Source organism: Dromiciops gliroides, chromosome 5, assembly GCF_019393635.1.
Source record: "Dromiciops gliroides isolate mDroGli1 chromosome 5, mDroGli1.pri, whole genome shotgun sequence".
Taxonomy (NCBI): Eukaryota; Metazoa; Chordata; class Mammalia; order Microbiotheria; family Microbiotheriidae; genus Dromiciops; species Dromiciops gliroides.
In genome coordinates, this window is record NC_057865.1 from 112,582,847 (window position 1) to 112,610,252 (window position 27,406).

The following is a 27,406-nucleotide window of genomic DNA, read 5'->3' on the forward strand; positions in this document are numbered from 1 at the left end:
CACTGTGCCATATAAATGACTTAAAGATTCCATTGGTCTTGTGACAGGTCTAGGAACAATTTAAAGTGGGTAAGAGTTCATAAAATCTCATATATGTTTCCCCCACCCCAGCTTGCATGATAAGATATGTTGCACCCTTGTTAATGGGTGTGACAAGGCACCATGAAGAGAAAGGGAGGAGACACAACTATTCTTTATTGAGAAGACCTTTAACATTAACTCCTTGGATTATAATAACTGAGCCAGTTCAAAATGAGGGAATCTTGTCAGACTGGCAGGCCTAACTTGCTAGCTCTGTGAGTCATTATTCACATAGCATTTAAAAGCTATCCCAGTTGAGGGATGCTGAAAAATCAAAATTTTTTTTTCCCCCACTAAAAGATACCCTCTACAGCTCTGCGTTAACATTCACAAAATTAACTCACTCCCCAGCAGGAGGCTTTCACTGCTAAGAGCATGGGGGTGCTCATGTGCATTGAATGAGGAGGTGTTCATGCCAAAGCACGAAGCACATGCAGCAAGAACATCCAGCTGAAGTCAGAACGGATCTGATTGCCTCGAATCTAGCCTGTCATAAAGTATTCCTCAACCTGTTCATCCATAATCTCTTTTAGATGGGTTTCCCTACCTCCTCATCATGGTAGCTTTGTTTAGTCTGAAATTCAATCAGAGTTGAATTAGGCATTAGAAAAACATTCACCACTCTGGCTCTCTAGTCACATCAGAAACTCGAGACACCAGTGTTAATTTTGTTACAGCTTTTAGTTCTCGCATTTCAATGCAAAATCACTTTCCTCTAGAGAATGCCACTGATATTGGCAAGAAAGCACAAGGGGCTGCCACACAACTCAATCGCCAATAACAACCGGGGTAACTCAACCCTCGGCAGACATTAGTAATCACGGGAAAACAGCCAGAACTTTAATCACAATTCTTTCAAACACAGCCAGGGATTTCAAAATGCTGTTATTTCAGGATATGACCCTAATACAGTGCTTAATCAAAGCCATTGCCAGTACAAGAACAACCTGCAGACTTTAATAAAAACCAATTTCATAAAAGTCAGTGTGTCAGCATCACGCTGAACCTAATTTAGCAAACTCCAGAAACATTACAAATAGATATAACACACATTCTATACATACTAATTTGCTGCATGACAATATGCACAAACACTGTGTATGTATAAACACATACATCCATGTAAATCAGAAGTCATGAAATCACCCTGAGTATCCAAATGACTGAGGCCCAGCTGGGAGGACAGGTGCAGAATCGGGGCTGGATAACCCCCGCAGTGCAGAGATAGTCCAGGAACTCTCTTCAAAACAGGAATTTGGGATGGAGCACTTTGGATGTTGAGCCTCAGATTGGCAAAGGACACAAAGCCCAGATGTTCAGAAAACTACATGGCTTGGATCAGTTCTGCTACCAGTTCTATTTTTAGGTTGTAGCCCTGCCAAATGACAAAAGCCATGACCCTAAATATCCAGGGCTGCCCATAAGGGCAGAGCCTGAGGAGACAGGGAGAGCAAAATAGTAATCGAATGTTTGGGGGAAGAGGAAAGAAAAAAAAAGTTCTCCCCATCCCAGCAAGAAAGAAACTTATCCCAGCAAAACTAATTATGAAATGGGGCATAGAGAGAGGCTGTGAGTTTACATGACTCAAAACATATTTATTAAGCACCTTATCTGTGTTAAGAACACAAAGACTGAAGGGAAATTGTTCCTGCCCACAATAAGTTTACATTCTAATGGGGGAGGGACAATATGTACACACATAAATATGTACAAACTAAATACCAAATGAACACAGAGCAGTTTGGGAGGGGAGGCGCTAGCAGATGAGGGGATCAGCAAAGGTTCCATATAGTAGTATTTGAGCGGAATCTTGAAGAGGTGGAAGTGAGAGAAGAAAGCATCTTCCAGAAGCAGAGCAAAGGGAGATAGGCTGGGGGCTGTGGGGGAGCAGGAGGACAGCAGCAACTGCATGTGGAACAACAAACAGGCTGAACTTACTAGAGAGTACCTGGAGGGGAGTGAGGTATAAGTAGACTAGAAGGGTAGGAAGAGAATTAAATGCAACACAGCAATTCTATTGGATGCTAGGTTACAGGGAGCCAGTGGAGTTCACTGAATAGGGGGGTATTATGGTTAGACCTGGACTTGAGGAAAATCCCTTTGTTGACTATGTGGACAGGAGCAGGAAAAGACTGAAGTAGGAAGACAAGATGAGATTCCTGGTATGGCCCAGGAAAGGCCTGAACTAGGATAACAGCCTTGTAAGTAGAGAGAAAATACTTAGCTTTAAAGTCAAACCTTACATCTGCCCAGCACTTTGTGGTTACAAAACGCATTACCCTCATTGCCATCATTTGAATACTGCTCTCTCTGTGAGGAAGGCAAGTGCAAGGATTAAAAGCCCTGTTTTATACATGAGAAAAATGGGGTTCAGAAAAGTTACATGATGAATCATATGGGTACTGAGTGGTAGAACTGGGTGAGACTGTAACTCCATGCATCTGACTTGAAATATCGGATATTTCTTCTCTTTAGCTGTCACCTTGAAACTACATGACACCTGGATATGGGTGGACATTCAGTCTCTATTAGCTTATAAGAGTGTGACTGTGCATGTGTATGTTGGGGATGATTTTATTGACTGGCAGTCTCAGAGCCTCTATGAAAGTCCTATCCAGATACCTCATTGTGGCATGGCTACAATCCAAAGTTCTTGAGAGCCAAAGCAGTAACACACAAAGTCTGGCAGGTTTTACCAATCTAGAGTCTGAGTAGAGGATAGACTATGTATGTGCCATCCAAGGATCCGTTTATAAAAGTATACTCTAAGACACTATAGTTGATGGAGGTTGGAGAGAAAATATTTCTTTTTCTTCCCCAACTCCCTCTGACAATTGTGAAACCCTATGTACAACAAGAAAGGTAAGGAGCTGGTTCTCAAGACTTGAATTCTTCCTTCATAGATGGCTCTCTTCTCTGTTGCTAGAACACTCTTCATAGCTGTCCCTGGCTCCACTTACTCCCTAGAGAGTGTCTGGATTTTTAAAGGACCACCAGTTATCCAAAATGTGGCCTCTATGTTATTCCATCAAATTTGACTGAAAAACCTCTTCTTGCCTCTAAGTAGGGTAACAAAGTATACATAACATTTCTTTATAATTTCTTTAAGACCTCATTGTCTCTTTTACCTGCCTCTTCTCTTGGGCAGTTTCACCAACTGGTCTGTGGGAGTGCACACCAACTTGCCTGCATTAGTTTGGTTTTTTATCAAGCTTATATATGTCGTCAGCAGAACAGGAAAAGAATCTTTCCCTTGAGAATTGTTTTTAAGCTGAGGGTGGGTGAGAAGATATATATCATATATCATAGATGCAGAGGTGGATAAAATCTTAGAAGTCATTGAGTCACACTCCATTTTTACAGATGAGGAACATGGGGCACAGAGAGGTAAAAAGGATCACATGGCTCCTAAGTGTGAGAGACAGGCTTGAACTCAGGTCTTCCTGACTCCATATCTGGTGCTTGTACCATTTATAGGCCTGTAGACCAGAATTAGAGAAGGGAAAATGGGAGAAGAAATGAAGAAACAGAGAAGAATAAAAAAAAAGAAGAGCATACAAAGAGGAGGACATGAAAAGTCTAGTGAAAAGAAGACTGGACTTGGGATCACCAGAACTGATCTGGAATCCTATTACTACCTTGGACAAGTCACTTTACTTTTCTGAGCTTCATTTTTTTTTTTATCTGTAACATAAGAAAAAAACAACACTTGGCATTACATATCTACCAGGGTGCTTGTGAGGAAAACACTCTGTAACACCTAAAGCCCTATAGAAATTCTGCTGTTACTATTTTTTCTCCATGCATAAAACAGGAGCAGTATCACTTGATCTTTTTACCTCTTTTTCTAATGAGACAGCAGAGTAACAAATGTAAGAAAACAGCCAACATTTTCATCAAAACTCTTTTAAAGGTGTAAAACATTTTTGGAAATAATATGCTGTATAATTTTAAGGTCTCATTATGATAATAGTGAAACCAAGCTTTGTCACTACATTAAAATGTGATGGAAACTCAAAAGATGTATAATTCCAGGCTTCCATCTACCTAAACTCATATATTAGAATACCATCTCAAATGACTAATATGTTAATGTTTTACATAATTGAACATGTATAACCTATATCTGATTGCTTACCACCTTAGGGAGGGGGGAAGGGAGGGGGAGAAGGAGGGATAAAAATTGGAACCCAAAACAATAAATAAAAATGCTTATTACTTTAAAAAAATAAGATTAATAAATCAGTTTTATACTTGGGCATAGGTTACAACTTCAATGTCCAGAGCAAAAGCTTCTTAAACTGTGGGTCGTGATCCCAAATGGAGTTTTATAACTAAATGTGGGGGTGGTCACAAAAAATTTGGCAGTGAATGCTTGATTTCTATACTTATATTTTATATACCTATATTCCACTTGCGACCCCTTTTTGCCCAAGAAATCTTTATGTGACCCCAGGTATATAGGTATACATAACCTTTTACTGTTGCCAAAATTTTTGTGACTCTCACATTCAGTTATGGGATCCCATATGGGGTCATGACCCACAGTTTAAGAAGCTAGGGTCTAGAGGATACAGGAAGGAAATATTAACAGGGTGCAATTGGGAAGGATAAAAAAAAAACAAGAATGTACTAAAAAGTGGAACAGAATTAGAGTAGTTCCTAGATGACACTGTATAGTAAAGTTCTCTGGTGACAGCTGCCAGGCAAACCTTTGAAGGTTTAAATCAGGAATGCTTCAAGGACTCCATATTCTGGGGTCTTATGTCAGTTCCTCCATGTAAGAGGGGAGCACAGTTAAGAAGAATAGGCATATAGGATCCTCCTTATTTAGTTAATACCTTGAAGAGGACATGAGCTGAAATATGAATAGCTATGGTTTGCTGTCTTCCAAATTAGTTCTGATATCTTAACGCAAGTCCACTCAATATAAAACAGGATACCAAAGGCAGAATTGGGTATAATTTTTCAATGGCCTATCAGGAGCTATTGATATCTAGGCAAAATGTAAAAACTGACAAAAGTCCATTTTTTTTTTTAGTCTTACTAACTGACTGGATTTATTTCCTCTCCCTTGCCTAATAGAAACCCTGTTCCCTCTCATGTCCTCAAGATCCAAAATTATCCCTCACTTTCCATGCACCAATCAAAACTCAAGGTTGTTTGACTGATGCGTTTCTTTATTAATCTGGTTGTCTGATTAAATTCAAATGAGACTTCAATTCACTTGTACAAATACTTATTAACATTTATTAATATGCAGGGTACTCTGTTGGCTGTGGTCCTTGTCTTCATGGAGTTTTCCTCTACTTGAAGAATACCCCTCCTCCCTACCCCCATACTTACTTCATACAAAACAGTATATGATCCTGCAAAATTAGGTGCAAACAAGATGCTATATGAAGTCCTGGGAAAGATCATTATCACCTGAAGAAAGGAAATCAATGAAACCTTCATGGGTGACACAGCATGTGAAATGGACTATAAAGCATGGGCAGAAGCTCAACAGATGGCTGAAGGGAGACCAGGATTTTTGTTCACTGATTAGTGGGCAACGGCACAGAGACAAGACAGCCACCTTAATAGTTAGCTATCCTCTAATTCCATGGATGGTACATGATGAGTATGGCTGAAGCACAGAACAGAGAACCAGTTGAGGTAAGACTGGAAAGATAGGTTGGTGACAAACTTCAAAGGGCTCTAAGTTTGCTTTGGTAAGAAACAGGGCCCCTACAAAGTAGAAGAATTTTAAGACCAGATCTATGCATAAAAATTAATCCAACAGTAGCACAGTATGGATGGTATGGAAAGGAGAGGGTAGAATGGTGGTGGTATAATGAATTAGAAAGCCAATGCAAATTCTACCAAGAGGTAATGAGGGGTTGTAATGGGATGGTGGCAGCAGAAAAAGAGACAAGGGAATTGCTGCAAATCCTATCAAGATAGAATAGATAAGGTTGGGCAATTGATTTGATACAAAAGACAGAGGAAAGGGCCAAAGGTTTAGAATGTAGGACAAAGAGATAATGGTGTCACTGACAAAAATGAGGGAGTTAGAAGAAAGAACGAAAGCTAAAAAGCTTTACTTGGGACATGATGAGTCCAAGGAAGGAGTAGGAGGTCTAAGTGGAAATGTCTGGCATCTCTGGAGAGTAATCAGGGCTACTGATACCAATATATAAATCACCACCTTAGACATAACAAATAAAACCATGGAAGGAAATGAGACCACCAATGGAAAGAGTAAGGAAACAAACAAATAAATAAATAAATGAGTAAGGTAGGGAGAAAAGGGCCAAGGACAGCATCTTGCAGAGCATCCATCACAGGTGGATAGAAAGAAGACAAGGAACAAGTATATGAGATAAAAGAAAGAACAGAGAGGTAAGAGAGCATGGTGGCAGCTGGGGGAGGGGGGGGGGGGAGAAGGTGGTGGTTTAATTCTTCCAAGGGCTTTTAAATTTCTAAAAAAAGACTATTCTGATAGCTACAGATATTTAATTAGTGGATAATATTGAGGAAATTTTTTAAGCTAGAGAGCTTTCTGGTATTCCCTTACTATCCTACACATGCACTTCTTTGGACAGTATTTTTTCCACTGAAATATCTGTGACTCCAAGTAAAAATTAAAATAATGCCTCCCAAATTAAAATTAACATCTCCCAAAATGTGCCTTATTCATTGACATGAAGCCTATACTTTCATTTCAAGAATGTAAAATATTTCATAATTAGATTATTTTTGACCATGGTATACAGTCTTCCATCAATCTTGGAAGTAAATCCTTTCAGGAACTTTGGAAGTGAGAAGTGCAGGAGTTGTGATGACCTAATGTAAGAAGAAAAAGGATTGTTTCTGAAGCCTTTGATATGAAAAGAATGGTAAACACTAGATTGAGGAACAATTTGCAGTATGGAGGGATTCCAAAGAACATAATTCGAGGGTTTTCATCCATAAAAAGCCTCAACCATAATTTGCTGTACAAATCTGACAATAGAATTCCACCCTCTATTCTTCTCCAGCACAACGCCAAAAGACAAACCGATTCCTGTTTTATAATTATATACACATTACTGATTCTGGCAGCAACATGGCCCACGGCTTGAAGATTTCTAGCTGGATTAGCTCTGGCTCTGAAGGTTATGCCTGCTGGGTAAGGATTAACAGAGTTAATTTCAGATAGTGTACAGAAATGCTAAGAACTAATGAAGAAATGTCAGGGTCCACACTCAGAACAATAAAGTAGCATCTCCCATCTTGCCTTGACAAATCTCTTTGCATACATGTGGTATATTCTCCCACTTCACTTCTAAATCTTGCACTAAAAACATTGCCATAACCCCTCTTTATAGAATAGTAGTGGTGATTGTTTATAGTATTTTTATCTATGTTTCATTTAAATTGAAGCCTAAAAGGAGCCATATTAGAATTTCAAGATGGGTTTCCCCAGACGTTCAGGTCTAAGACCTTTAATTTTTTTAACACCCATGAAGGACAGGCTGGAATAGCCTCCCCACATCACTCCTTATAATCCCAGATATGTGTACTACTTTATAAACTATATAGGTTAAGGGCGGGGGGAATGCTTTGCAATGATGTCCTCAATAGAATCCAAATTTAGAATCAATGATCCCCAGAGTTGGAGCTCATCATTGCATGACAATGGATCCCTGAGAAGCCAACCAAGGGTGGGAGCAAGGATCTCACCCCATCCTCCAGGAAAAAGCTAATTGAAAGGCTCTTCTACAACACAACCACACTGTCCTTTTCATTCATTATCTCCTAACACCCTCTAACTCCACTCTGCTGTGTGAGTTGCACAGAATGATCAGTCATCAATAGCTTGCAAACAGCATGGAAGAAACCCATTATATTATTCCCCCTTCCCCTCCCCACCCCCCAAAAAATCTGTCTTCCAAACTTCTCTATCTCTGTTGAGGGCAGTATCACCCCTCTAGTCACTCAAGTGTGCAACCTCAGTTTCATCCTCAATTCTTCCTCACTCATCCCACATATTAAATCAATTGACATTTCTTGTCATTTCTCCCTCTACAATAACTGTCCTCTTTCTCTACTCACATGGAAACCACCCAACTTCAGGTCATCGTCACGTTTTGCCTGGACTATTGTACCACTTTTCTAAACTTCTCTTTAATTCAAGACTCTGCATTTTTCAATCCAACCTCCATCGACCAACAAAACAGTTTTCTCAAAAGTGCAGTTCTAAATAAATGTCGCCTGCCCACTCAATAAACTCTAACGGTTCCCTGCTGACTCTAGGGTCAAATCTCATCCAAATAAAATGTTTACTTCTTCTGTGTTTTATAATTAGTAGAGAATTATATACCTATAACTTAAAAACAAGGAAAATTTACATATATTGGGCATGGGTGCTCAAAAAAAAATTTTTGATTGGGGTGTACAACCAAAAAAAGTTTTGTTTTGTTTTGTTTTTGCGGGGCAATGGGGGTTAAGTGACTTGCCCAGGGTCACACAGCTAGTAAGTGTCAAGTGTCTGAGGCCGGATTTGAACTCAGGCACTCCTGAATCCAGGGCTGATGCTTTATCCACTGTGCCACCTAGATGCCCCCCCCCTCCAAAAAAAGTTTTAAGATCACTGCACTTATGTCACTTTCTATTTCTTGCTTGTTTTTATCAAAAAAAAATTTTTTTTTTTAAAAATAATGAAGGGTTGGTGGAGGGACCATGAAGGTAGAGGAAAGAATAAGGTGAAAGGAAAATAAATCATTCATTTTGCCTAACTTGTATTTAATGTCTTTCCTAGAATTAACTGGGGCTCTGGGTGCTGTGAATATAAATATAGTCACATGACCCAGTTTCCAATGACTGGTCTATTACACAATAGTTTAGTTTATTTGAACAATTAAGTGGCTTGTCCAAAACAGAAGGCGTTCCTGCCTTCTAGAAGATCAAATATATAGTTTCTTGAAAGGGGTTGGGCAGAGGGCAGGAGTACAAAGAAGTGTGTCTAACAATGGGGAAAATGTCAGGAAACAGAAAATGTCAACTCCCCGAGGGAAAAACAAACTCAAACTTTGGTCTGAGCTCAGGCACCACTTTTTTTGTGATGAAATTACATTCTACAGTTTCCCCTCAGGGGAAAACCTGCTAGAACTAATCAAAGTGCAATGTTCTGTGGATTTTTTTTTAAAGTTCAAAACAAAAGCAATAGCAACAACATAGCTTTCATGTCACTGTTGAGAAGAAATTTAACTCTTCCCAGGACAGTTCTTTTTTGGAGTGAATGGAGTGGAAATACTATTTCCACATTTTAAAACCTATTTTCTTCTTATGCTTTACCCCATATTTCTGGGCAAAATGCCAAAAAGCAAGGAAATCCAGTAGGAGACCAATGAAAATCCAAACTCTAAATGAAATAATTTGATTTTAGCATCAAGCTCAAACTCTAGCAATCAAACATAGCCCTTTTAATAATTAACATTTGTTTAACTTCAGAGTTTGCAAAATGAATTCTAAACTTTGCACCTCATTTGAGTCTTGCAGCAACCCCGTGTAAGGTAAATACTGGTCTTCAAACTTCCTTTTACAGTTGAGGAGAATGAAACTAAGAAGAGGTCAGTGATTTGGCCACGGCCACAGAGCTAGGACTAGTACTCATATCTTCTACCACAAATTCAAAATTCTATCTGTTAAATCATGCTGCCTTTCAACTTTGTCCTTATAATCTTAGAAGATTATAAATTTCAAAGATAGATAAGTGCTGAGGAATTTAGTCCAATTCCTCATTTTACAAATGAAAATAGGGCCCTAAGAAGCAAAGTAAAAGACCCAAAGTCCTATAGGTTGAGCAGAATCATGATTCTATCCTGAACCATCTGACCCTAAAGTTACGGCTTATCCAGCACACTGATTTAGTCTCCTGAAATGCAAACCAGTTACAGATGAAAAAGTCATTCAGTCAAAACACTTGTCACGCTAGCATCTTACTGATATGTCTCATTTGATCTCAAACCCTGTGTTTCAGTTAGTCATGAACAGGACCATGTTTGGCAAACTTTTTCCCTAAAAGGCCACCTGATAAATATTTTAGGCTTTGTGGGATGAGGGAAAATCAAGGATATTATAAAGATAATTATATAATAAAAAAAATAATTTTTGATAAAATTAAAAATAACAATAATAGAGTACAATTTTCCCATGAGGCTTACTAATGGAAAGAATGGAATTCCTTTGGGGGTAACAGTTCACTTAATAGAGATTCAAAGTTAGTGATCATATCATTAAAATCAATTGCAATTCATCTATGCATGCTGATCTGTACTGAGATTTTGTGTATTTCATCTTTGAAAATGTCTCTACATAGGCAAATATTGTTAAATTCTGATATCAATTCACAAGCATACAATTTTAATTTAATATATTCATCACCTGGAAGGCTTATATAGTACTACATTAGATTCTTCTCTTGATATCTGCCATTTAGCATATATTCTATTACATGTATTGTGATAATCACTTCCAATTGAGTCTTAGGTAGAAGTTCCTCAATTGTATAGTTAAATGGTTTTAGAAATGTGGAGGGTTTTTTTGCAATTTCACTGAGGTCCAAAAAACATTGCTGGAACTGTAGTTTGAGCTCAGAAAACATATCTGCTGCACAGTTGTGTGGGAATGGAGATCTTGTTTCTTTATTTACCTTTTGACAGCATGGAAATTGTATAAAACAACTTGATTTTACTTGGGATTCAAACAATATTGTTATCAAACTGACAATGCAGTGTAAGCTCTACATATAAGTGCTTTTTTCCCTTATACTTTTGGGTTGAATTAAGAAACATTATCAAGTCTGAAGCAAAAGCTAATTTCCAAAGCCATTCAGTTTTGGAAAATAGTGGTTGAGAGCAATTCTCACTCAAAAAAACTTCAAACTCAGACCTAAACTCACACACACAAAAAATCATAATAAAAATACTTTTCCCTATTCTTGTTTTGACAGGATGGGAATGCACTAGTTTAAAAAAAATTTTTAAATGCTCCGGTGAACCACTCTGCCTCAAAACTCTGTCAAGTTAGAACTATGTCACCATGATCTGTAGTCCACCAAGCATCACTGGGAAGCCATGGCAGCATCACATATGGTCTCTGTAGCAACTACTCAACACTGTCATTATAGTTGCAAAAGATAATACATAAATGAATGAGCATATCTATATTCCAATAAAACTTTATTTAAAAATGTAAAAAACATTCTCAGCTCACAGGCTGTACAAAAAACAGGCAACAGGCCAGTTTTAATCCAAAGGCTATAGTCTGCCGACCCCTGAAGCAGGCTAATATGATTTAAGATGTTCTGTTTCCCACCAATAGCATGTAAAGGTACCATTACACCATTCCAGGCTTACCAAAGATTACAAATTTTAACCAACGATTAACTGATTACTGATACCAAATGTGCCCTCTGAGTTGCTAGTTTATCATTTTGTATTAATAGGTCTCTAAAACAATTTAGCCAAGCTTATTGGAAGAAAATTTCAAATAGCAACAACTGTGAAAGAAAACTCGAGGAATGTAAGAGCCAGAGGAGTCAGAGCCTAAAGCTCCATCTTCTAATAAGGTAAGCACAGAGGAGAAGCAGTTTGGTAATGAAGGAAGAGAACTAATCATTTCTCATAGTTCAGAACTGGTAAGAAAGCAAAGTACACTTAGATGATAATATCACTTTACATTTTGCCTCAAATTGTACTTCAGTGAAGAGGGGATCCTGTTGAAACAAACAGCCCCCCTGCCATCTCCATGGCAGATCAAACCCATCTATGCCATCCAATCTGATGAGACCCATCTATGTGTTCCCATGTCTCCTCCACAAAGGGGCTTATTGAATGTGCTCAGAGGGCACCTCTAGATTGGATTGTGTTTTGATACCAAAGGGGCACGTGTTGTCTACAGGTTATCTCTTATTCTCACTGTATGGCAGACCCACTGCCTTTTATGGCCCTACATCTATCTCTGTGATTATATGCTTTACCCCATCCTTCTCCTGTGCAATTCTTCTTTGGTAACATGTTGTAGCATATTCACACCCAACGTGTGTCTTTCCATAGCCTTTTGGATGAGCTTCAACTTGAAATCTTAAGAGGCTGTGATATTCCATAAGCTCTGCCTTATAACATTATCATAAGCAGATTGGTGTTACAAAAGACATGCCTTTATTCCACGGGGATTCTTAGGAGTCCTTAAATGTACCGTGCAATTTCTCAAAGGCAATGTTACTCTCTTCATTCAATTCTGCATACAGTTCTCTTCCATATTTGTGTTTAGCAGTTTTAATGAAAACATATTTGATAGAAATAAAAGGCATAATTGTGTAGAAAACTGTGCATTTCTCTTGAATTTAGTTAACCTCACCTATGGGAAATCTTATTGCTGAGAATGAAGAGGGACAGTAATTAATTAACTAGCAACTATTCATAATCGCATGGTAAGTACATGAAATAAGAAATTATTAAATGCAATAAGGAAGCAGCAATCCTTCAAGGAGCCCACTTTCTAGTTGGGGAACCCCATCTACACATACAAAGTAATAAGAAAATTTAAAGAAACAGATGGAGATATCTGGATTCTAGTCATAATTCACAATTAGCCCTTGAAGCATCCTTAAAGATATTTTTTCCCTCATATGTCTATCTCCTGGCACTTAGCACAATGCCTGGCACATAGTAGTCTCTTAATAACTGTGTACTGGCCTCAGACACTTGACACTTACTAGCTGTGTGACCCTGGGCAAGTCACTTAAACCTCATTGCCCCACCCCCCCAAATGTGTACTGATTGATTGATTGATCTGCCATGGGGCTGGGAGTCAAAGCAACATCCTTATCACCCAAATTCAGTGCTCTTTCCATTGTATAATGCTTTCTCTCAAAAAAAAAATACAGAAGTAATTTTTTTCAGAGTGTTCTGGATAAATGGAGGATATGTAGGGTAATTCTAGTCTCTGATCAAAAAAGTGGTCTTCAAAGTTCCATTTTCTACCAAGCTACAACCAAAAACCATTCAAGGAAATCACAGTAGAGTAAGCTCAATTCCAAATCACATGCAGGAATTCTGGAACAACAGAAATATCCCTAAAAACTTGTGACTAAATAAATGTCTTATAAATTGAATCTTTAAGTAGACTTGGGATGGATAAATGGAAGGATAAATCAAGGGGATGCTATGGACGCAATGAACTGCATTTCAATGAGGAATTTAACAAAGTTTCTTACATTATCCCTGTGTACAACATGAAGAGTACCCTAGAGACCATATAATACAACCTCGCAATTTTTTCGCTACCCAGCTGTGTGCTTTTAGGCAGGAAAATTTCTTTGGCATGACAGAATCATACACGTTTTTTGCTGAAAAACCACAGAAATTACCTAGCCTAATTTCCTCATTTTATAAGTGATCAAGCTGAAGCCCAGATAGATAAAACTCAAGGTTAAGGCTTTGGGTTTTTGTTGTTGTTGTATTTGTAGAAGAGAACTGCAATTGACAAATCAAGTCACATATTTACTAAACATATATATACACACACAAATATATATATACACATATATATTCTGTACTAAATATAGATACTATATATATATATATATATACACACACTAAATATACACTATGTTAAGTACTGAGGTAACAGACAGGGAAAATAACAGTCTTGTCCTCAGAAAGATAACAATCTAGTAGTGGGTAAAAGAGAACTACATGGAACTGGACTACAAATAAGGACCTTTGTGAATAAAAGCCTCTTGTAAATTTTAGGACGCTAGATAAATCAGTGAGCTCTAATCATTAAAGAACAAAGGAAAGATCAAATAGAACTATGAAAGGAAGGAGCTGTGCTATTGGGGGCTATAACATACAGATGCACATAGAAGGAAAGGAGGGTTAGAATCAGATTGAGGAAGGACTAGCCAATCAGTTCAGAGAGTAATAGAATGCATATAATAGAACCACACAGGAAAGGAGACTGAAAAGGGGGTTTTGAGGTAATTGTACAGAGGCAAGGTGCTAAGCCAAGAGAACTGTAACTGATCTCATAGAGAGAAGTCAGTGAAGATTTTTTGACTAGTAGAATAATATAATGAAATCAGTAATTTAGGAAGACTAATCTGGAAGTAGTATAATACTACCAGAAGGTACTAGAGAATGAAGATTCTAGAGGAAAGACCACTTGGCAGGCAATAAAACAGCTGAGTAGGAAGAGAATAAGGACCTAAACTAAGGTGCTGGAAATGAAAAAGAGATATGATAACACTTCAAAAAAAAATGAACAGGTTTTGGTGACTGAATGAAAGAGTGAAATGAGGGGAAAAGGAAAAATTTTAATGGAAAGTGAATGAATAGAGAAAGATGAAATGATGGATTTGAGATCTGATGAATTTGTCAAGACATACAAGTAGGAATGTCAGTCAGGCAGTGGCGAATCTAAAGTTAGAGATGAGGAAGATAGAAATTTAAGAGTCATTTTCAGGAAATGATGATGTGAATATAAATGAAGTCTCTGTGGAAGAGGTGGTAAAGGAGAAGAACAGAGGGACAGGGAGTGATCATTTCCAGGTCAGGGGAATGAGCTCTTAGAAAAGCAGCTCAATTTCCACATCTAGAAAATGAGTAAGAATTAAAAGATGTCCACATTTCCTTTCAGCTAGAACTACTTGTATATTTTTTTAAGTGAGGCAATTGGGGGTTAAGTGACTTGCCCAGGGTCACACAGCTAGTAAGTGTTAAGTGTCTGAGGCCGGATTTGAACTCAGGTCCTCCTGAATCCAGGACCGGTGCGCTATCCACTGTGCCACCTAGCTGCCCCTAAACTACTTGTATTTTGAAAGGTTGGGATGCATCTCCCATCAGCTAAGCTCTGCTATTTCCCATCATTTTTCTTTGCATCTTTTGTTATTTTTCCTTTATTAAGACATAATTGTTGCCTAGAAATATGTTTGCTTTAACAAATGAGTCCCTTTTGACCACTTGTATATGACTGGTTTTTTTGGGTTTTGCCTTTTAAAATTTCTTCAGAGAACTCTGAACATTATTCATATTGACACTAAATGACAATGTACATTTTCCCCTTTATGGATTATATTAAGGAAAACGTCCAGTTTATATTTCAAAATAAAATCACAACAGTTTTGAATTCATGAGGCAGTTGGGTCTTCTATAGGGTATAATAAGGTTAATTCTACTGTGGTTAGTATTTCTTATTAAATCTGGCTAAGAAAACTGCAAATAAATCTCTTTTAAGTCATCTTTTAAAATGGCAGCTCCTGAAATGTTCATGATTTCATATCAAAGGATATGTTGGCAAAAAAATAAAATAAAATAAAAAAGCAACAAGAAAAAAGAAAAACTACTGGAATTGGAAATAGAACTTAAAATACACTTTTTATTCACATGAAGTTTCATATGAAACCAATTCATTTCTCCCTTTTCAACTCTAGTATAATAAACCAGAGAAGTGAAATAACATTGGTCTCTAACTCTTGAGGCCTCAAATAAAACCTATTTTCTTCAACAATTAAATGAACAAGCTAAAGGACCTGTGATTTCCTTACTGTTCAGAACTCCAGATGTGGAAACTTTCAAATCTTTCAAAAGAGATGCTACCTACCTTGTATTTACCAGGGAAGTGCCTGAGGCACAGACCAGTTAAGTGCCTTGTCCTAGGTCACAGAAGAAAATATAAAATGTCAGAAGTGGGAATTCAACCTATATGTTCCCAACTCCAAGCCTAGGACTCTTATCTACCATGCCACATTGTCTTCTTGCTCCCATAGTGAAATAAGCAAACTGAAAAGTGGCCACCTGCTGCAGAGGGGAAAAGCATTGAATTACGAGTCCAAAGAGCTCATTTACTGTGTAGCCTTGGTTATGTTATTTATCCTCTGGACTCAGTTTTCTTGTTTGTAAAATGAGGGGATAAGAGTAGATTATTGTTATTATTATTATTATTATTATTATTATTATTATTATTTTTGCGGGGCAATGAAGGTTAAATGACTTGCCCAGGGTCACACAGCTAGTAAGTGTCAAGTGTCTGAGGCTGAATTTGAACTCAGGTCTTCCTGAATCCAGGGCCGGTGCTTTTATCCATTGGGCCACCTAGCTGCCCCCTAAGTAGATGATTTTGAAGGACTATTCTAGCTTTATATCTATGATCCTTACATAACTGGATGAACTTTTTTTTTACCAAGAAGAAACTACTTTAGGAGAGTAAACACCTCATTTACTCATGACAGAAATGGCCTTCTCATTGAGGGGATGGAAAGCCAATATTTTATCCTCACTGCCACAATATCCTTTCACTCTTAATCATGTTTAAATGAAACTGTTTATGGATGACTAGAGACCTAAAACTGAAGTATCAGTATGCTATTAATATTTTAATTGAACCTATGAATATTCATAGCTATTTCACTTCTTTGGAAGACAAGATAGGATAACGAAATTATTCTAATATGCAAATTTCAGTCATGGCATGACATTTTACCTTAATCTACATTACAAAACCAATGTATTTTAGTCCATTCATTATTTATGTAATCCTAGTGATTTTTTTTTTCAGATTAACAAGAGCTACTGAATACACACGACATTTTCTGAGTTGAGGACACAAGTGATTTTGGTATTTGAAAGTCATTTTATCCTATACTTTGAGAGTGCATTATATTTCTTCATGTACCCAAAGTAACTTAATATAGTTCCTACATCTATACTTTACCAAAATCCAAGAGAACAAAATAAATAAAAACATACCAATTTTATTAAACATTTTGACCCCAATGTGCCCTACCCATACCTTCCCAATCTACTGAAAGGAGCATCAGTAACACTGGGAATATTGACTAATAAGTTAAGCCAAATGAATTTTTAAGAAAATAGTACCACACTGATTCAAATATAAGACAACTCTTTCAAATGAAATCCCTCAGAAAGGAAGAAAGTAAAATAGATATATACTGGAAAAGTATACTGATTAAAAGTTATACTCGGGCTTTAAGCAAACCAGATTTGGAGAACATAGCTTATATTTGGAAAGAATATCAATATTTTGGATTCTTTGGATTTGCAGTTATAAGAAACATCATTTATAAATGATCCAAAATTCCAAAAAGGGAAGTAACAATACTGTCAATTTTAAATGATAAAGAAGTAAAACTGACCTATTTCTTGTTTTTGAGAGACAATGAGGGTTAACTGACTTGCCCAGGGTCACACAGCTAGTAAGTGTTAAGTGTCTGAGGCTGAATTTGAACTCAGGTCCTCCTGAATCCAGGGCACCACCTAACTGCCCCCTAACCTATTTATTTCAAGCTGTTCTCCAAAGTACATAAATTATTTCAGACTGATTCTTTTCTAAAAGATATTATTATTACAGCTAAACCACTGGTCATTTTGAGAAAAAATATAATAGTTACATATTTCAATAAAAATGTATAAATAACATTTGTTTTTTAAGAAAGTGACCAACTACCTTATTTCTTTTTAGTTACAGACACTTGTGCTATAAGTATTTGCCAAAGGCTGTCATCTTGGTCTCTCCATCATTCTTTCTGAAACTATCCCATCAAAAAGCAGCACGGAAAATTTTATATAAGTCCACCCAGTCTTCTCAGAGGAAAACTGAAAGGAGAAAAGAAGAGCTTTCCTGAATTTCTAAAGGTTCAGTAAGAGATGCTGACATGAGTGGGCAGTAAACCATATAGCAGCTGGTGGAACAAAGAGACAAATTACTACAAATCCCCCATTAGCTAAGTCAGAATGCAAAACAGAATCCTCTGAGTTGGCCAAGAAACATCACTGAATTGATAATTATTTATTTAGCGCCTTCTATGATCCTACTATTCTACTATTAAGCTCATACTACTAAGGAATGTAACAACAACAACGAAACAGTTCTTGCCCTGAAGAGGCTTACCTTTTAATGGGGGAAATAATATGACCATATCAGTATGTGTAATATAAGTATATAATAAATACATAAAAAAAGAGTATGAGTAACTTGGGGGAGGGGGGAGGTAATAACACATTGGGGTATTCAGTAGAGACCAGACAGGAAGAGAATGAAGTCCAGGTGTAAGTGGCTAAATTAGCCTCTGGCATCCTGAATAGGCCACCCCTCCCCTAGGGCCACTACTCTCCCCTAAACCACCTCAGGCACTTAAGCCCCATGGGCCCACACCCTGCTCAGGGAGGATGCACACAAGAGTTGTGCCCCTGGAGGCCTTGGACATGTGCCCTGGGGGTGCCAGCGAATTAGCTTGGTGGGTGTTGGTGGCCCAGCCTGAGGTTTGTGGGGAGAGAAGGGATATATAGCCTGGGGGATGGAGACCCTAGATGGTCTGTCAGTAGTAAAAGCAGGCATGGTAGGAGAAGTGCAGAGCAGCAAGAGTGAGAGGAAAAAAGAGTGAAGCAGTGAGCTGAGAAGGAAAGAGGCTGCTGATGAGAAAAGAAGGGGTTTCCAGTGAGTTAGTGGGGGCAGCTGACAGTAAGAGGTAGTGAAGTGGGGTGGGGTGGTTGGTAGAAGAAGATCGGGAGGAGACGCAAGGGGGACGCTATGGAGACAAGGGGGCGGCTGACAGTGATGAGGGGGATGACAGAGCTACCAGAGAAGGAGACACAGCTGGGGGCACAGATCGTGTTATCCTACTTCCCTTCTATTCTTTTTTTGTTTGTTTGTTTTTAGTGAGGCAATTGGGGTTAAGTGACTTGCCCAGGGTCACAGAGCTAGTAAGTGTTAAGTGTCTGAGGCCAAATTTGAACCCAGGTACTCCTGACTCCAGGGCCAGTGCTCTATCCACAGAGCCACCTAGCCACCCCCAGATTCCCTTCTATTCTTATTTCTAAATTGGTTCACCTCAATAAACCCTGGAATTTGCTTAAATTGAAAAGAGGCTGTTTCTTATCAGGCTGGGAGGCAGTCAGGGAGGGGGAGCCTCCCAATTGGCTCTTCCATATTAAATTCATAGCAGTCAGAGAGCCAGCCAGCCAGGAGTTCACAGATTAAGACCCAGTTAATATAATTGTTACACAGGTGTACAAGGTTGGACGACACTAAAGGCTCTTTCTCCTAACTATCTCCAACAAGGTGTGAAAGAATTCTAGTAATGTCAGTTGAGGCTCCGGTGCACCATGGCCAAACATAGTTTCTGGAAAGAAGGCAACAAACACCAAATAGCAAAGAGAAGCAAGACCAAGCTAAATATGCCAAGAAAGATAGACCATGACACTTGGAAGAGGGTGAAGACAGAAGCAATGAAAGGATCCAAGATACCTACTAAAAATGGAGGGTGATCATAACAGAGGGGTAGGAAATCAACAACTGGAAGCAAGAGGCAGGCAGCACAGGGGCCCAATAAAAAGGAGCCAACCTTGACCTACCTCCCTTTTATTACCCCAACCAAAGGAGTTTACAAGTCATGAGGACCATATAGGTTCCTAGGGAAGAGTGATATACTGAAGGGAAAGGTCTCTAATAGTCTAACCCCTCTTTAACTTGACCCTACCAGCTCCTTTAACTATCTGAGATCCTACTTTATGTCTCTACTCCCTTCCACAGCCAAACTCCAAGAAAAAATTGTCTATATTTGTTGTCTCCACTTCTCTTATTACCCATTTCTCCCCTTTCAATATGGCCTCTGACTTTAACACTGAAGTGAAGTACCCCAATCATTGCTCAAAAGACAAATTCAGCAGCCTTTTCTCAGTACTTATTCTTCATGAATATATGTTTTATATATAGTATGTGTACTATATATAGTGTTACACTAGTATAGTGTTATATATAGTGTTTATGTGTGTGTGTGTATACACATACACATATACATACACATATATACACATTTATTGTATGTGTGAGGGAGCTCTAGTTTGGAATCCCTAGGTTTCTTTCAAAGCTACTTATAGGTAAAACTTTTTCTTATCCATGGCTGCTAGCATCTATACCCTTCTATAATATTCTAGGTAGTTATCTTTTCTAACTACATTCCAAAGAACTTGCCTTGCCCCTGCCCAAGCATCAGCTCTACTTTACGGACCAAAAACACTAAGTCACCCAATTCCCTGGGACAATGGGTCAACTCTAGCCAAGGATGAACCCCTGTGGACAATAATAACTGACCTCAACTCATTAGTCAATGATCCATATGCATCCATCACATTAGACCCACTCCAACACAGTGATTCTGAACCCTCAGTTGACATTGTTCAAATCTCATTCTCCATTCCCCCCTGACCATTGTACTATTTCCACCTGCTGTGTGGAGCAAAAGGTTATTAAAACAACTTGACTTTTGGCCCACCTTGTACAAGTAATCTCATTCCACCTCATTTTCTCTAGCAGATGACTATTTCTATAATTCTTAGTCTCACTAATCTTCATAATTCCCCATCTACTAGACTGTTTCCCTATTGCCTAAAAATATGTCCATGTATCCCTAATTCTCAACAAAACCTCTCTCAACCCATCCATCCTCATTAGCTATCATCACAAATCTCTCCTCCATTTTGTGGTTAAATTCCTTGAGAAGGCTTTCTATAATAGGTGCATCCTTTTTTCTTTTCTCTCACTCTGTAACTTTTCCCAGTCCAGCTTTTGACCTTATCATTCAACTGAAAATGCTCTCCAAAGTTACCAATGATCTCTTATTCGCCCAAATTCAATGGCCTTTTCTCAGTCATCATCCTTCTTGATAGCTCTGCAGCTTTTGACACAGTCAATCACCCCCTTCTTGATACCTTCTTATTACTCATGACACTACTCCCTCCTGGTTCTCCTACCTGTCTGACCACTCCTTTTTTTTTTTTTTCTCCTTTGCTGGATCTTCATCCAGGTCACACAACCAGCTGTCAAACGGATCTTCTTAAAACATAAGTATGATTATATCACACATACAAACCTTCATTCAATAAACTCAAGTAGCTCCCTAGCACACCCAGAAATAAATATAAAATCCTGTTTGGCTTGTAAAGCCCTTCATAACCTTCCTTAATCCTCTTTATTCTTAGTGCCTGAATATAAATTGTTTGTAAATAGTTGTTTTCTTTTTTTAAGCTAGATTGCTTTTTTATCATAAAAGTATTTTATTATTTTCTAGCTACATGTAGGGATAGTTTTCAACATTTGACTTTATAAGATTTTTAGTTATAAATTTTTCTCCCTCCCTCCCCTCCCCCCTCTCCAAGACAGCAAAGCAATCTGACATAGGTTATGTATGTACAATCACATTAAACATATTTCTGCATTAGACATGTTGTGAAAGAAGAATCAGAACAAAAGGGGAAAGTCTCAAATAAGAAAAAAAAAAGTAGAAACAATATGGTTCGATCTGCATCCAAATTCCACAGTTCTTTTTTCTGGATGTGGAGAGCATTTTTTCCATCATGAGTCCTTTGGAATTATCTTAGATCACAGTATTGCTGAGAAGAGTTAAGTCTAAATAGTTGTTTTCATGCTATCTCTCCCATTAGACTTCTTAAAAACACGAGGAGGCTTTTACCTTTTGTTGTATCCCCAACATTTCACACAGAATTTGGTATGTAATAGGTGCTTAATAAATGCTAGCTGGCTGACTGACTGGGATGTGTGTGTCTTATTTTTTTGTGGAAATAAATTTTGCATGACTTCACATGCATAATCATTATCATATTGTTGCTTCTCAAGGTGCATGGAAGGGTCAGGAAAGAGGGAGAGAATATGCAACTCAAAATTTTAAAAAAGAAATGTAAAAAAATTAACATAATTGAGAAATATTGAATGAAATAAAGCTATTTTTAAAATTCATTCCATATTCTCAAAGTTAGAAAAGACTTCAGATATCATCTAATTCAACCCACAGAGTAGCAAGAATCCATGCCCTCCCTCTTCAACATCTGCGACAAGTGGTCATTCCGTCTCTGCTTATGGGCCTCCAGGAATAAGAAATTATATCACCTGTAAGTATTGTACTTGAGGTAGATATCTCTGCTAAAATTACCTGAGGCTGCCATGGTGGGATCACCATGGGACAGCTCTAATTGTTAGGAAGTTTTCCCTTATGTTAAACTAAAATCGACCCTTTCTGCAATTTAAAATTATTGCTCCTAGTTCCTTTCCTAGAACTGTTTTTAGGTGTCATTTTTCTCATTTCACATAGCTATCTGGTGGTGGTTGTGTTGTGTTTTGTTTTTTACAGAGATTGAATGTTTGAAACCTCTTCTAGGATTACAAAAATACTTAGGTCCCATAGGACCATAGGCAAGATGTGTAGTTCCTTTATCATGCTCTAGATCTCCAGATGATCCATAAGGATCAGATAGGAAAGAAACAGTCTACTAGGGCCCAGAGCCTCCTATTGACCATTCTAGAGGCGCGTAGTCTACTTTCTGGTAGTTTCATATCAGATCATCTTTGGCTCTAGCTCCCCTCATCTAAGATAAGGTAATAAGTGTATATATATGTACTGAACTTGTAATCAGAAGATCTGGGTCTGAGAACAAACTGTGAGTGTAAGTTTGGGTTTCTTATGGACCTTAGCACTGCACTGTTCTTCTGAAAAATGGAGATAATAACAGCCAGAGGAACTACCTCCCAGACTGGTTGGGAGGCTTGAAGAAGATAATAAAGTAAAGTACTTTGTAAACTTTAAAGTACTGTATAAATATCAGCTTGTTATATGATAACATGTACTACTCATCTCACAGGTCTACTGTGAGGATCAAAGGATCAGTGCATGTGAAAGCATTTTGTGATAAAAATGTAAATTATTATTATTTATAATTATTATCAATGATTATAAAACAGCTTTACTGGAACTTTTTTTTGGGGGGGGGGGGTTAAGCGACTTGCCCAGGGTCACACAGCTAGTAAGTGTCAAGTGTCTGAGGCTGGATTTAAACTCACGTCCTCCTGAATCCAGGGCCTATGCTTTATCCACTGTTTCACCTAGCTGCCCCCTGGAACTATTTTTTAGGTGTCATCTTTCTCATTTCATATATCTGTCTGTTGTGTTGTGTTGTGTTGTGGTGTGGTGTGGTGTGGTGTGGTGTGGTGTGGTGTGGTGTGGTGTGTGTGTGTGTGTGTGTGTGTGTGTTTGTTTTTTGGTGTTTTTTTTTTAACAGAGATTGAATGCTTGAAACTTCCTCTAGGATTACAAAAATACTTAGATGCAAACTTATTCATTTGCCACTTGAGAAATTGGTCTTAATGGTCTGTTATTATTGGGATTCCCATTTATGTTACTTGGGCTTATCTGACTGTGTTACTAAATTGGCAAATACAGGAGAATTCTTTAAATAAGTCTAATTCAGATAACAGATGCTTCAATAAATGGGTTAAATAAGTGAAAAAAAAATGTTAATGTGCTCCAATGCTACTACATAATAGTACTCTAAAGACTATGACATAAATGACAGATTAAAATTAGAAAGACAAGGCAACCAGTCACTTTTCTTAAGGTGTGATCTGCCAGTTAGCTCAACCACAGACCCTAATATTACCATTCTGGGCCATATGTGTAATTCTCAGGCAAAAAATAAATCTTTTAACAAGTATGTAAGTGCAGTTGGCACTCATTCATGCCAGCCTGTACTAACATCTTGAGATTTTCTCTATTCAAAAAAAAATAAAAGAAAATAAAATAACAAAGGAGGAGTATAGGAGGTAGGAGAATGAGGAGGAAGTCATCCATAAACGTGATGTTGTTAAAGGTCCAGAAAGATGTAATGATCCAAGCAGATTTTTTTTTTTTGGCTAATAGATAATAACAAAAATGTTGGCAGTCCTCACAACGCACAAGCTGAAGGACCATGCTGAGGTCCAGAATATTTTCAGCTTTCACTATGCCCATCTGTCAGCAACTTAGTCATTGAACAGAACGAGTAATTACCAAAGCCCTTTTCAGACGTAATCTGTCAACCACATCTCTTCTTACTGCCAAAAGAAATCAAAACCGAGGAATGTGAAAGCAGACTGGCCTTATGGGACCCAAGAAGGGTCCATTTGAGCAGATGAACACAGAGGTAGGAAGATAAAGAGGTGATGAAAGAGTTCCCAAAGCATAAAAGTGGTCAACCAGAACATGCTTAGATTCCAGGGCACCTCTGGCCAGGGCATGCCATGTGCTAGGTACTATGCTATCAGGGAGACAAAGACAAAAAGAAACTTACATTCCGGTAGGGTGTGGAAGGGGAAAAAATCAAATTTATAACTGAATAAAGACAAAGTAATTTCAAGGAGTGAGAACTTGGACGGGATCAGAAAAGACCTCTTGTAGGACGTGGCACCTGAGCTGTGCTTTGGAGGCAAAGAATCTTCAGGCAGATGGGAAGGAGTCCATTCCAGACATAAGAGATTACTATATATGTGTGTACACACACACACACACACACACACACACACACACACATTTTCTTTGTAACTATGAAATACTATCTAAATATAAGCTATGGCTATTGTGATTAGGCAAAGGGAAAAATTGCAAATAGCAAATCCTCAAATTTTATCTTTAATGACACTTAAGTCCAGACTTGAAGAGGCTTACCCAAGAACACAAAACTGTCAGACAAGACAAACTAAAAAATACTCATTAAATAACCATCATATGCTCAGTATTGGAATTGGACGTTGTTGATCATACCAAAAAATAATGCATGGCACCTCAAGGAGCTTACTACCTAGCTGAGGCTATTCAAGACAGCACACAAAGGGCTGAATTGAATGGCACAGCCTCTAAATGAAAGATTTCAGAGAATAGGGTCAACTCTGGTGACTAGAAAAGACTCCATTATAATGAATTTGTCCTGGGTGACCTCTAATGTTCCTTTAATTCTAAATCCTAGAGGGCTAATGTAACCTTAAAATCGTGATTAATTTTTGGATGGGCAAAGAAGGTGAAACCAGCAAAAACAAAATTACTGTGATGGAACTAAACATGGTACACCTCTGAAGGTCAGTGAGAAGACCAGCCTGATATGAGGATAGAATCTATGGTGGGGAGTAGGGCAGAATGATTGTGGTCTTTGGAAGTCAGGCAGGAGTTTAGTCATAATTCAAAAGGTGACAGGAAAGCACTGCAGGTTTTTGAACAAGAAGAAAAAAGGAAATGATCATTTGTTTGACAGTGAAATGGTGGTTTAGACCAAAGTCTTTCAAATCACTGTATATGTCAGTTAGTAGTCTTTATTATGTGTACCAGGGCTCAGAGTAACTGCTTGCTAACACGTGAGAATAGAAGCATTTGCAAAGCCTCATTATCAATAGGAAATCCTTCTGTTTGGACCTAGGCAGGATGTCTTCCATGAAGTTGAATAACACCTTTGTTAATATTCCTTTCTCTGTTTAACACCCTGCTTGATATGTATAGATTATGCACCAAAGATTTGTCTTGGGAACTTATATAGTTTTGACATATTATATGTAGGAAAAACATCATGTTGGAGGATGAGCTTCGAGACTGTATTTTGTTCTACCAAGTCAAATATTTTCTTAAAATCAATAATCAATAAACCCAGATGGATTTTATATTCTCAGGCAGTTATGTGATTGTAAAGATTGGGCCCAAAGCAAAAGAATATCTTTGAACAACCTCATAGAGGTTTTATAGAGATGAGAAAGCAGGTATATAGATAATTGATAGTCTTTCTTTTCTAAAATTACTCTAATAGCACATCCCAATTCACCTTTATGGTCTATAACAATTCATTAAAAATTAATAAAAAATGTATACTTATTTTATTTATAACAATTCAGTCAAAATTTTGTCAAATATTTATAATTTAATCAAATTTATAACAACTCAAAAATTTAATTAAAAATCATGTTTAAGAAAATCAATAAGCATTCATTAAACTTAATATATACTAGGCATTATGTACAATAGTACACAAATAATACAACACTTAGTTAAGTACCCTAGTCATTAACTATTATCAAACCAGCTTATCTAAACATTACATCTCTCCCCTTTAGAAGAGCTCCAGGATTTCCTCACCAGCTCCGGACTTTAATATTCCCAACCTTATTACATATCTTTTTTTTCAAATATGCTATCTTCCAGCCAAACAAACTGCTCTTCTACTATCTTCTACTATCTTCTACCCTTTTACTATCCTCTTCTTCAATGTCTTTGAATGTTAAGATCAGAGCTCTAGGGTAGGAAGAGATCTGAGAAGTCACTCATTTCACAGATGAGGAAACTGAACTTCAAAGAAAGGTTATCCATCAACAATATCAATAAAAGGTTATCCAACCATGAGTTATTAACTCATCCAAAGTTTCACTGCTACAAAGTGGAAAAACTGGAATTCAAACCACATTATCTCTTGTGCTTCAAATAATATCTTGTCACATTGTCATCCACTGAAAGCTTCTTTTAATACCTATGTGACTTTGAATAAGTCACCTATCTTCCTTGACCCTCAATTTCATTACCTCAAAAATGAGGAAGCTAGAACAGATGGCTCCTACTGTTCCTCCCAGAGGGCAATGAGGTACACAGTGGATAGAGCACTGGGCTTGGAAGCAGGAAGATGCATCTTCATGAGTTCAAATCAGGCCTCAGAGACTTACCCTGTGACCTTGGGCAAGTCACCAAACCCTGGTTGCCTCAGTTTCCTCATCTGTAAAATGAGCTGGAGAAGGAAATAGCAAAGAACTCTAGAATCTCTGCCCCCCAAAAAACCCCAAATGCAGGCATGATGAGTCAGACAGAACTGAAACAAATAAAAGAAAAAGCTGTCCCTTCCAGTTCTGGATCCTCATCTCAAATGTCCATTTCACCCACATCACCCTGCCCATCAAACCACTGACACCACTCTCTCTGGACCTCTTCTATGCTTTCCTGCAAAAAAAAAAAACAAAAAACAACTTGAATGAGTTATTTCTGTATTTATCTTATACTCCTGTCATCTGCCAACTAAAAAGTAAATTCTCTGAGGGCTTTTAATGCTGCATAGTAGATATTTAAATAAATGTTTGATGAACTAAATTTACTGTTGAATTGCACTTAGTTGATGATCAGGGGGAAACTTCAACTGCTGCCTTGATGTTTCTGTTTAAATGTGAGCAGATCTATCTCTCTCTTTCTCCCCATCTCTTTTAATTTCTCCTACTGAGGGCCATACCTAGTATGCTGAGGTCTTAGTCTTGGAGCTAGAAAAATATAAACCTATTAAATGGTCTACACAAAGGCCTTGCCACTGTAGGATCTAACTTTTCAGTCACTACTCCCTTTACCTCAACTGATGCTTCTCCTCTCTTTTATATTCCAGGCCTGACTACCACTGTTTTTTTCTTAAAGGAGTCAGTTTTACTGTCTGGTTTTTTT

General features: G+C 37.9%; 1 protein-coding gene across 1 annotated transcript in view; it reads right to left on the minus strand.

Moving 5' to 3' along the window:
- Window positions 1–27,406, minus strand: part of EXOC4 (exocyst complex component 4) — a 911,169-nt gene that overhangs the window by 527,999 nt on the left and 355,764 nt on the right. The gene's annotated exons all lie outside the window — the stretch shown is intronic.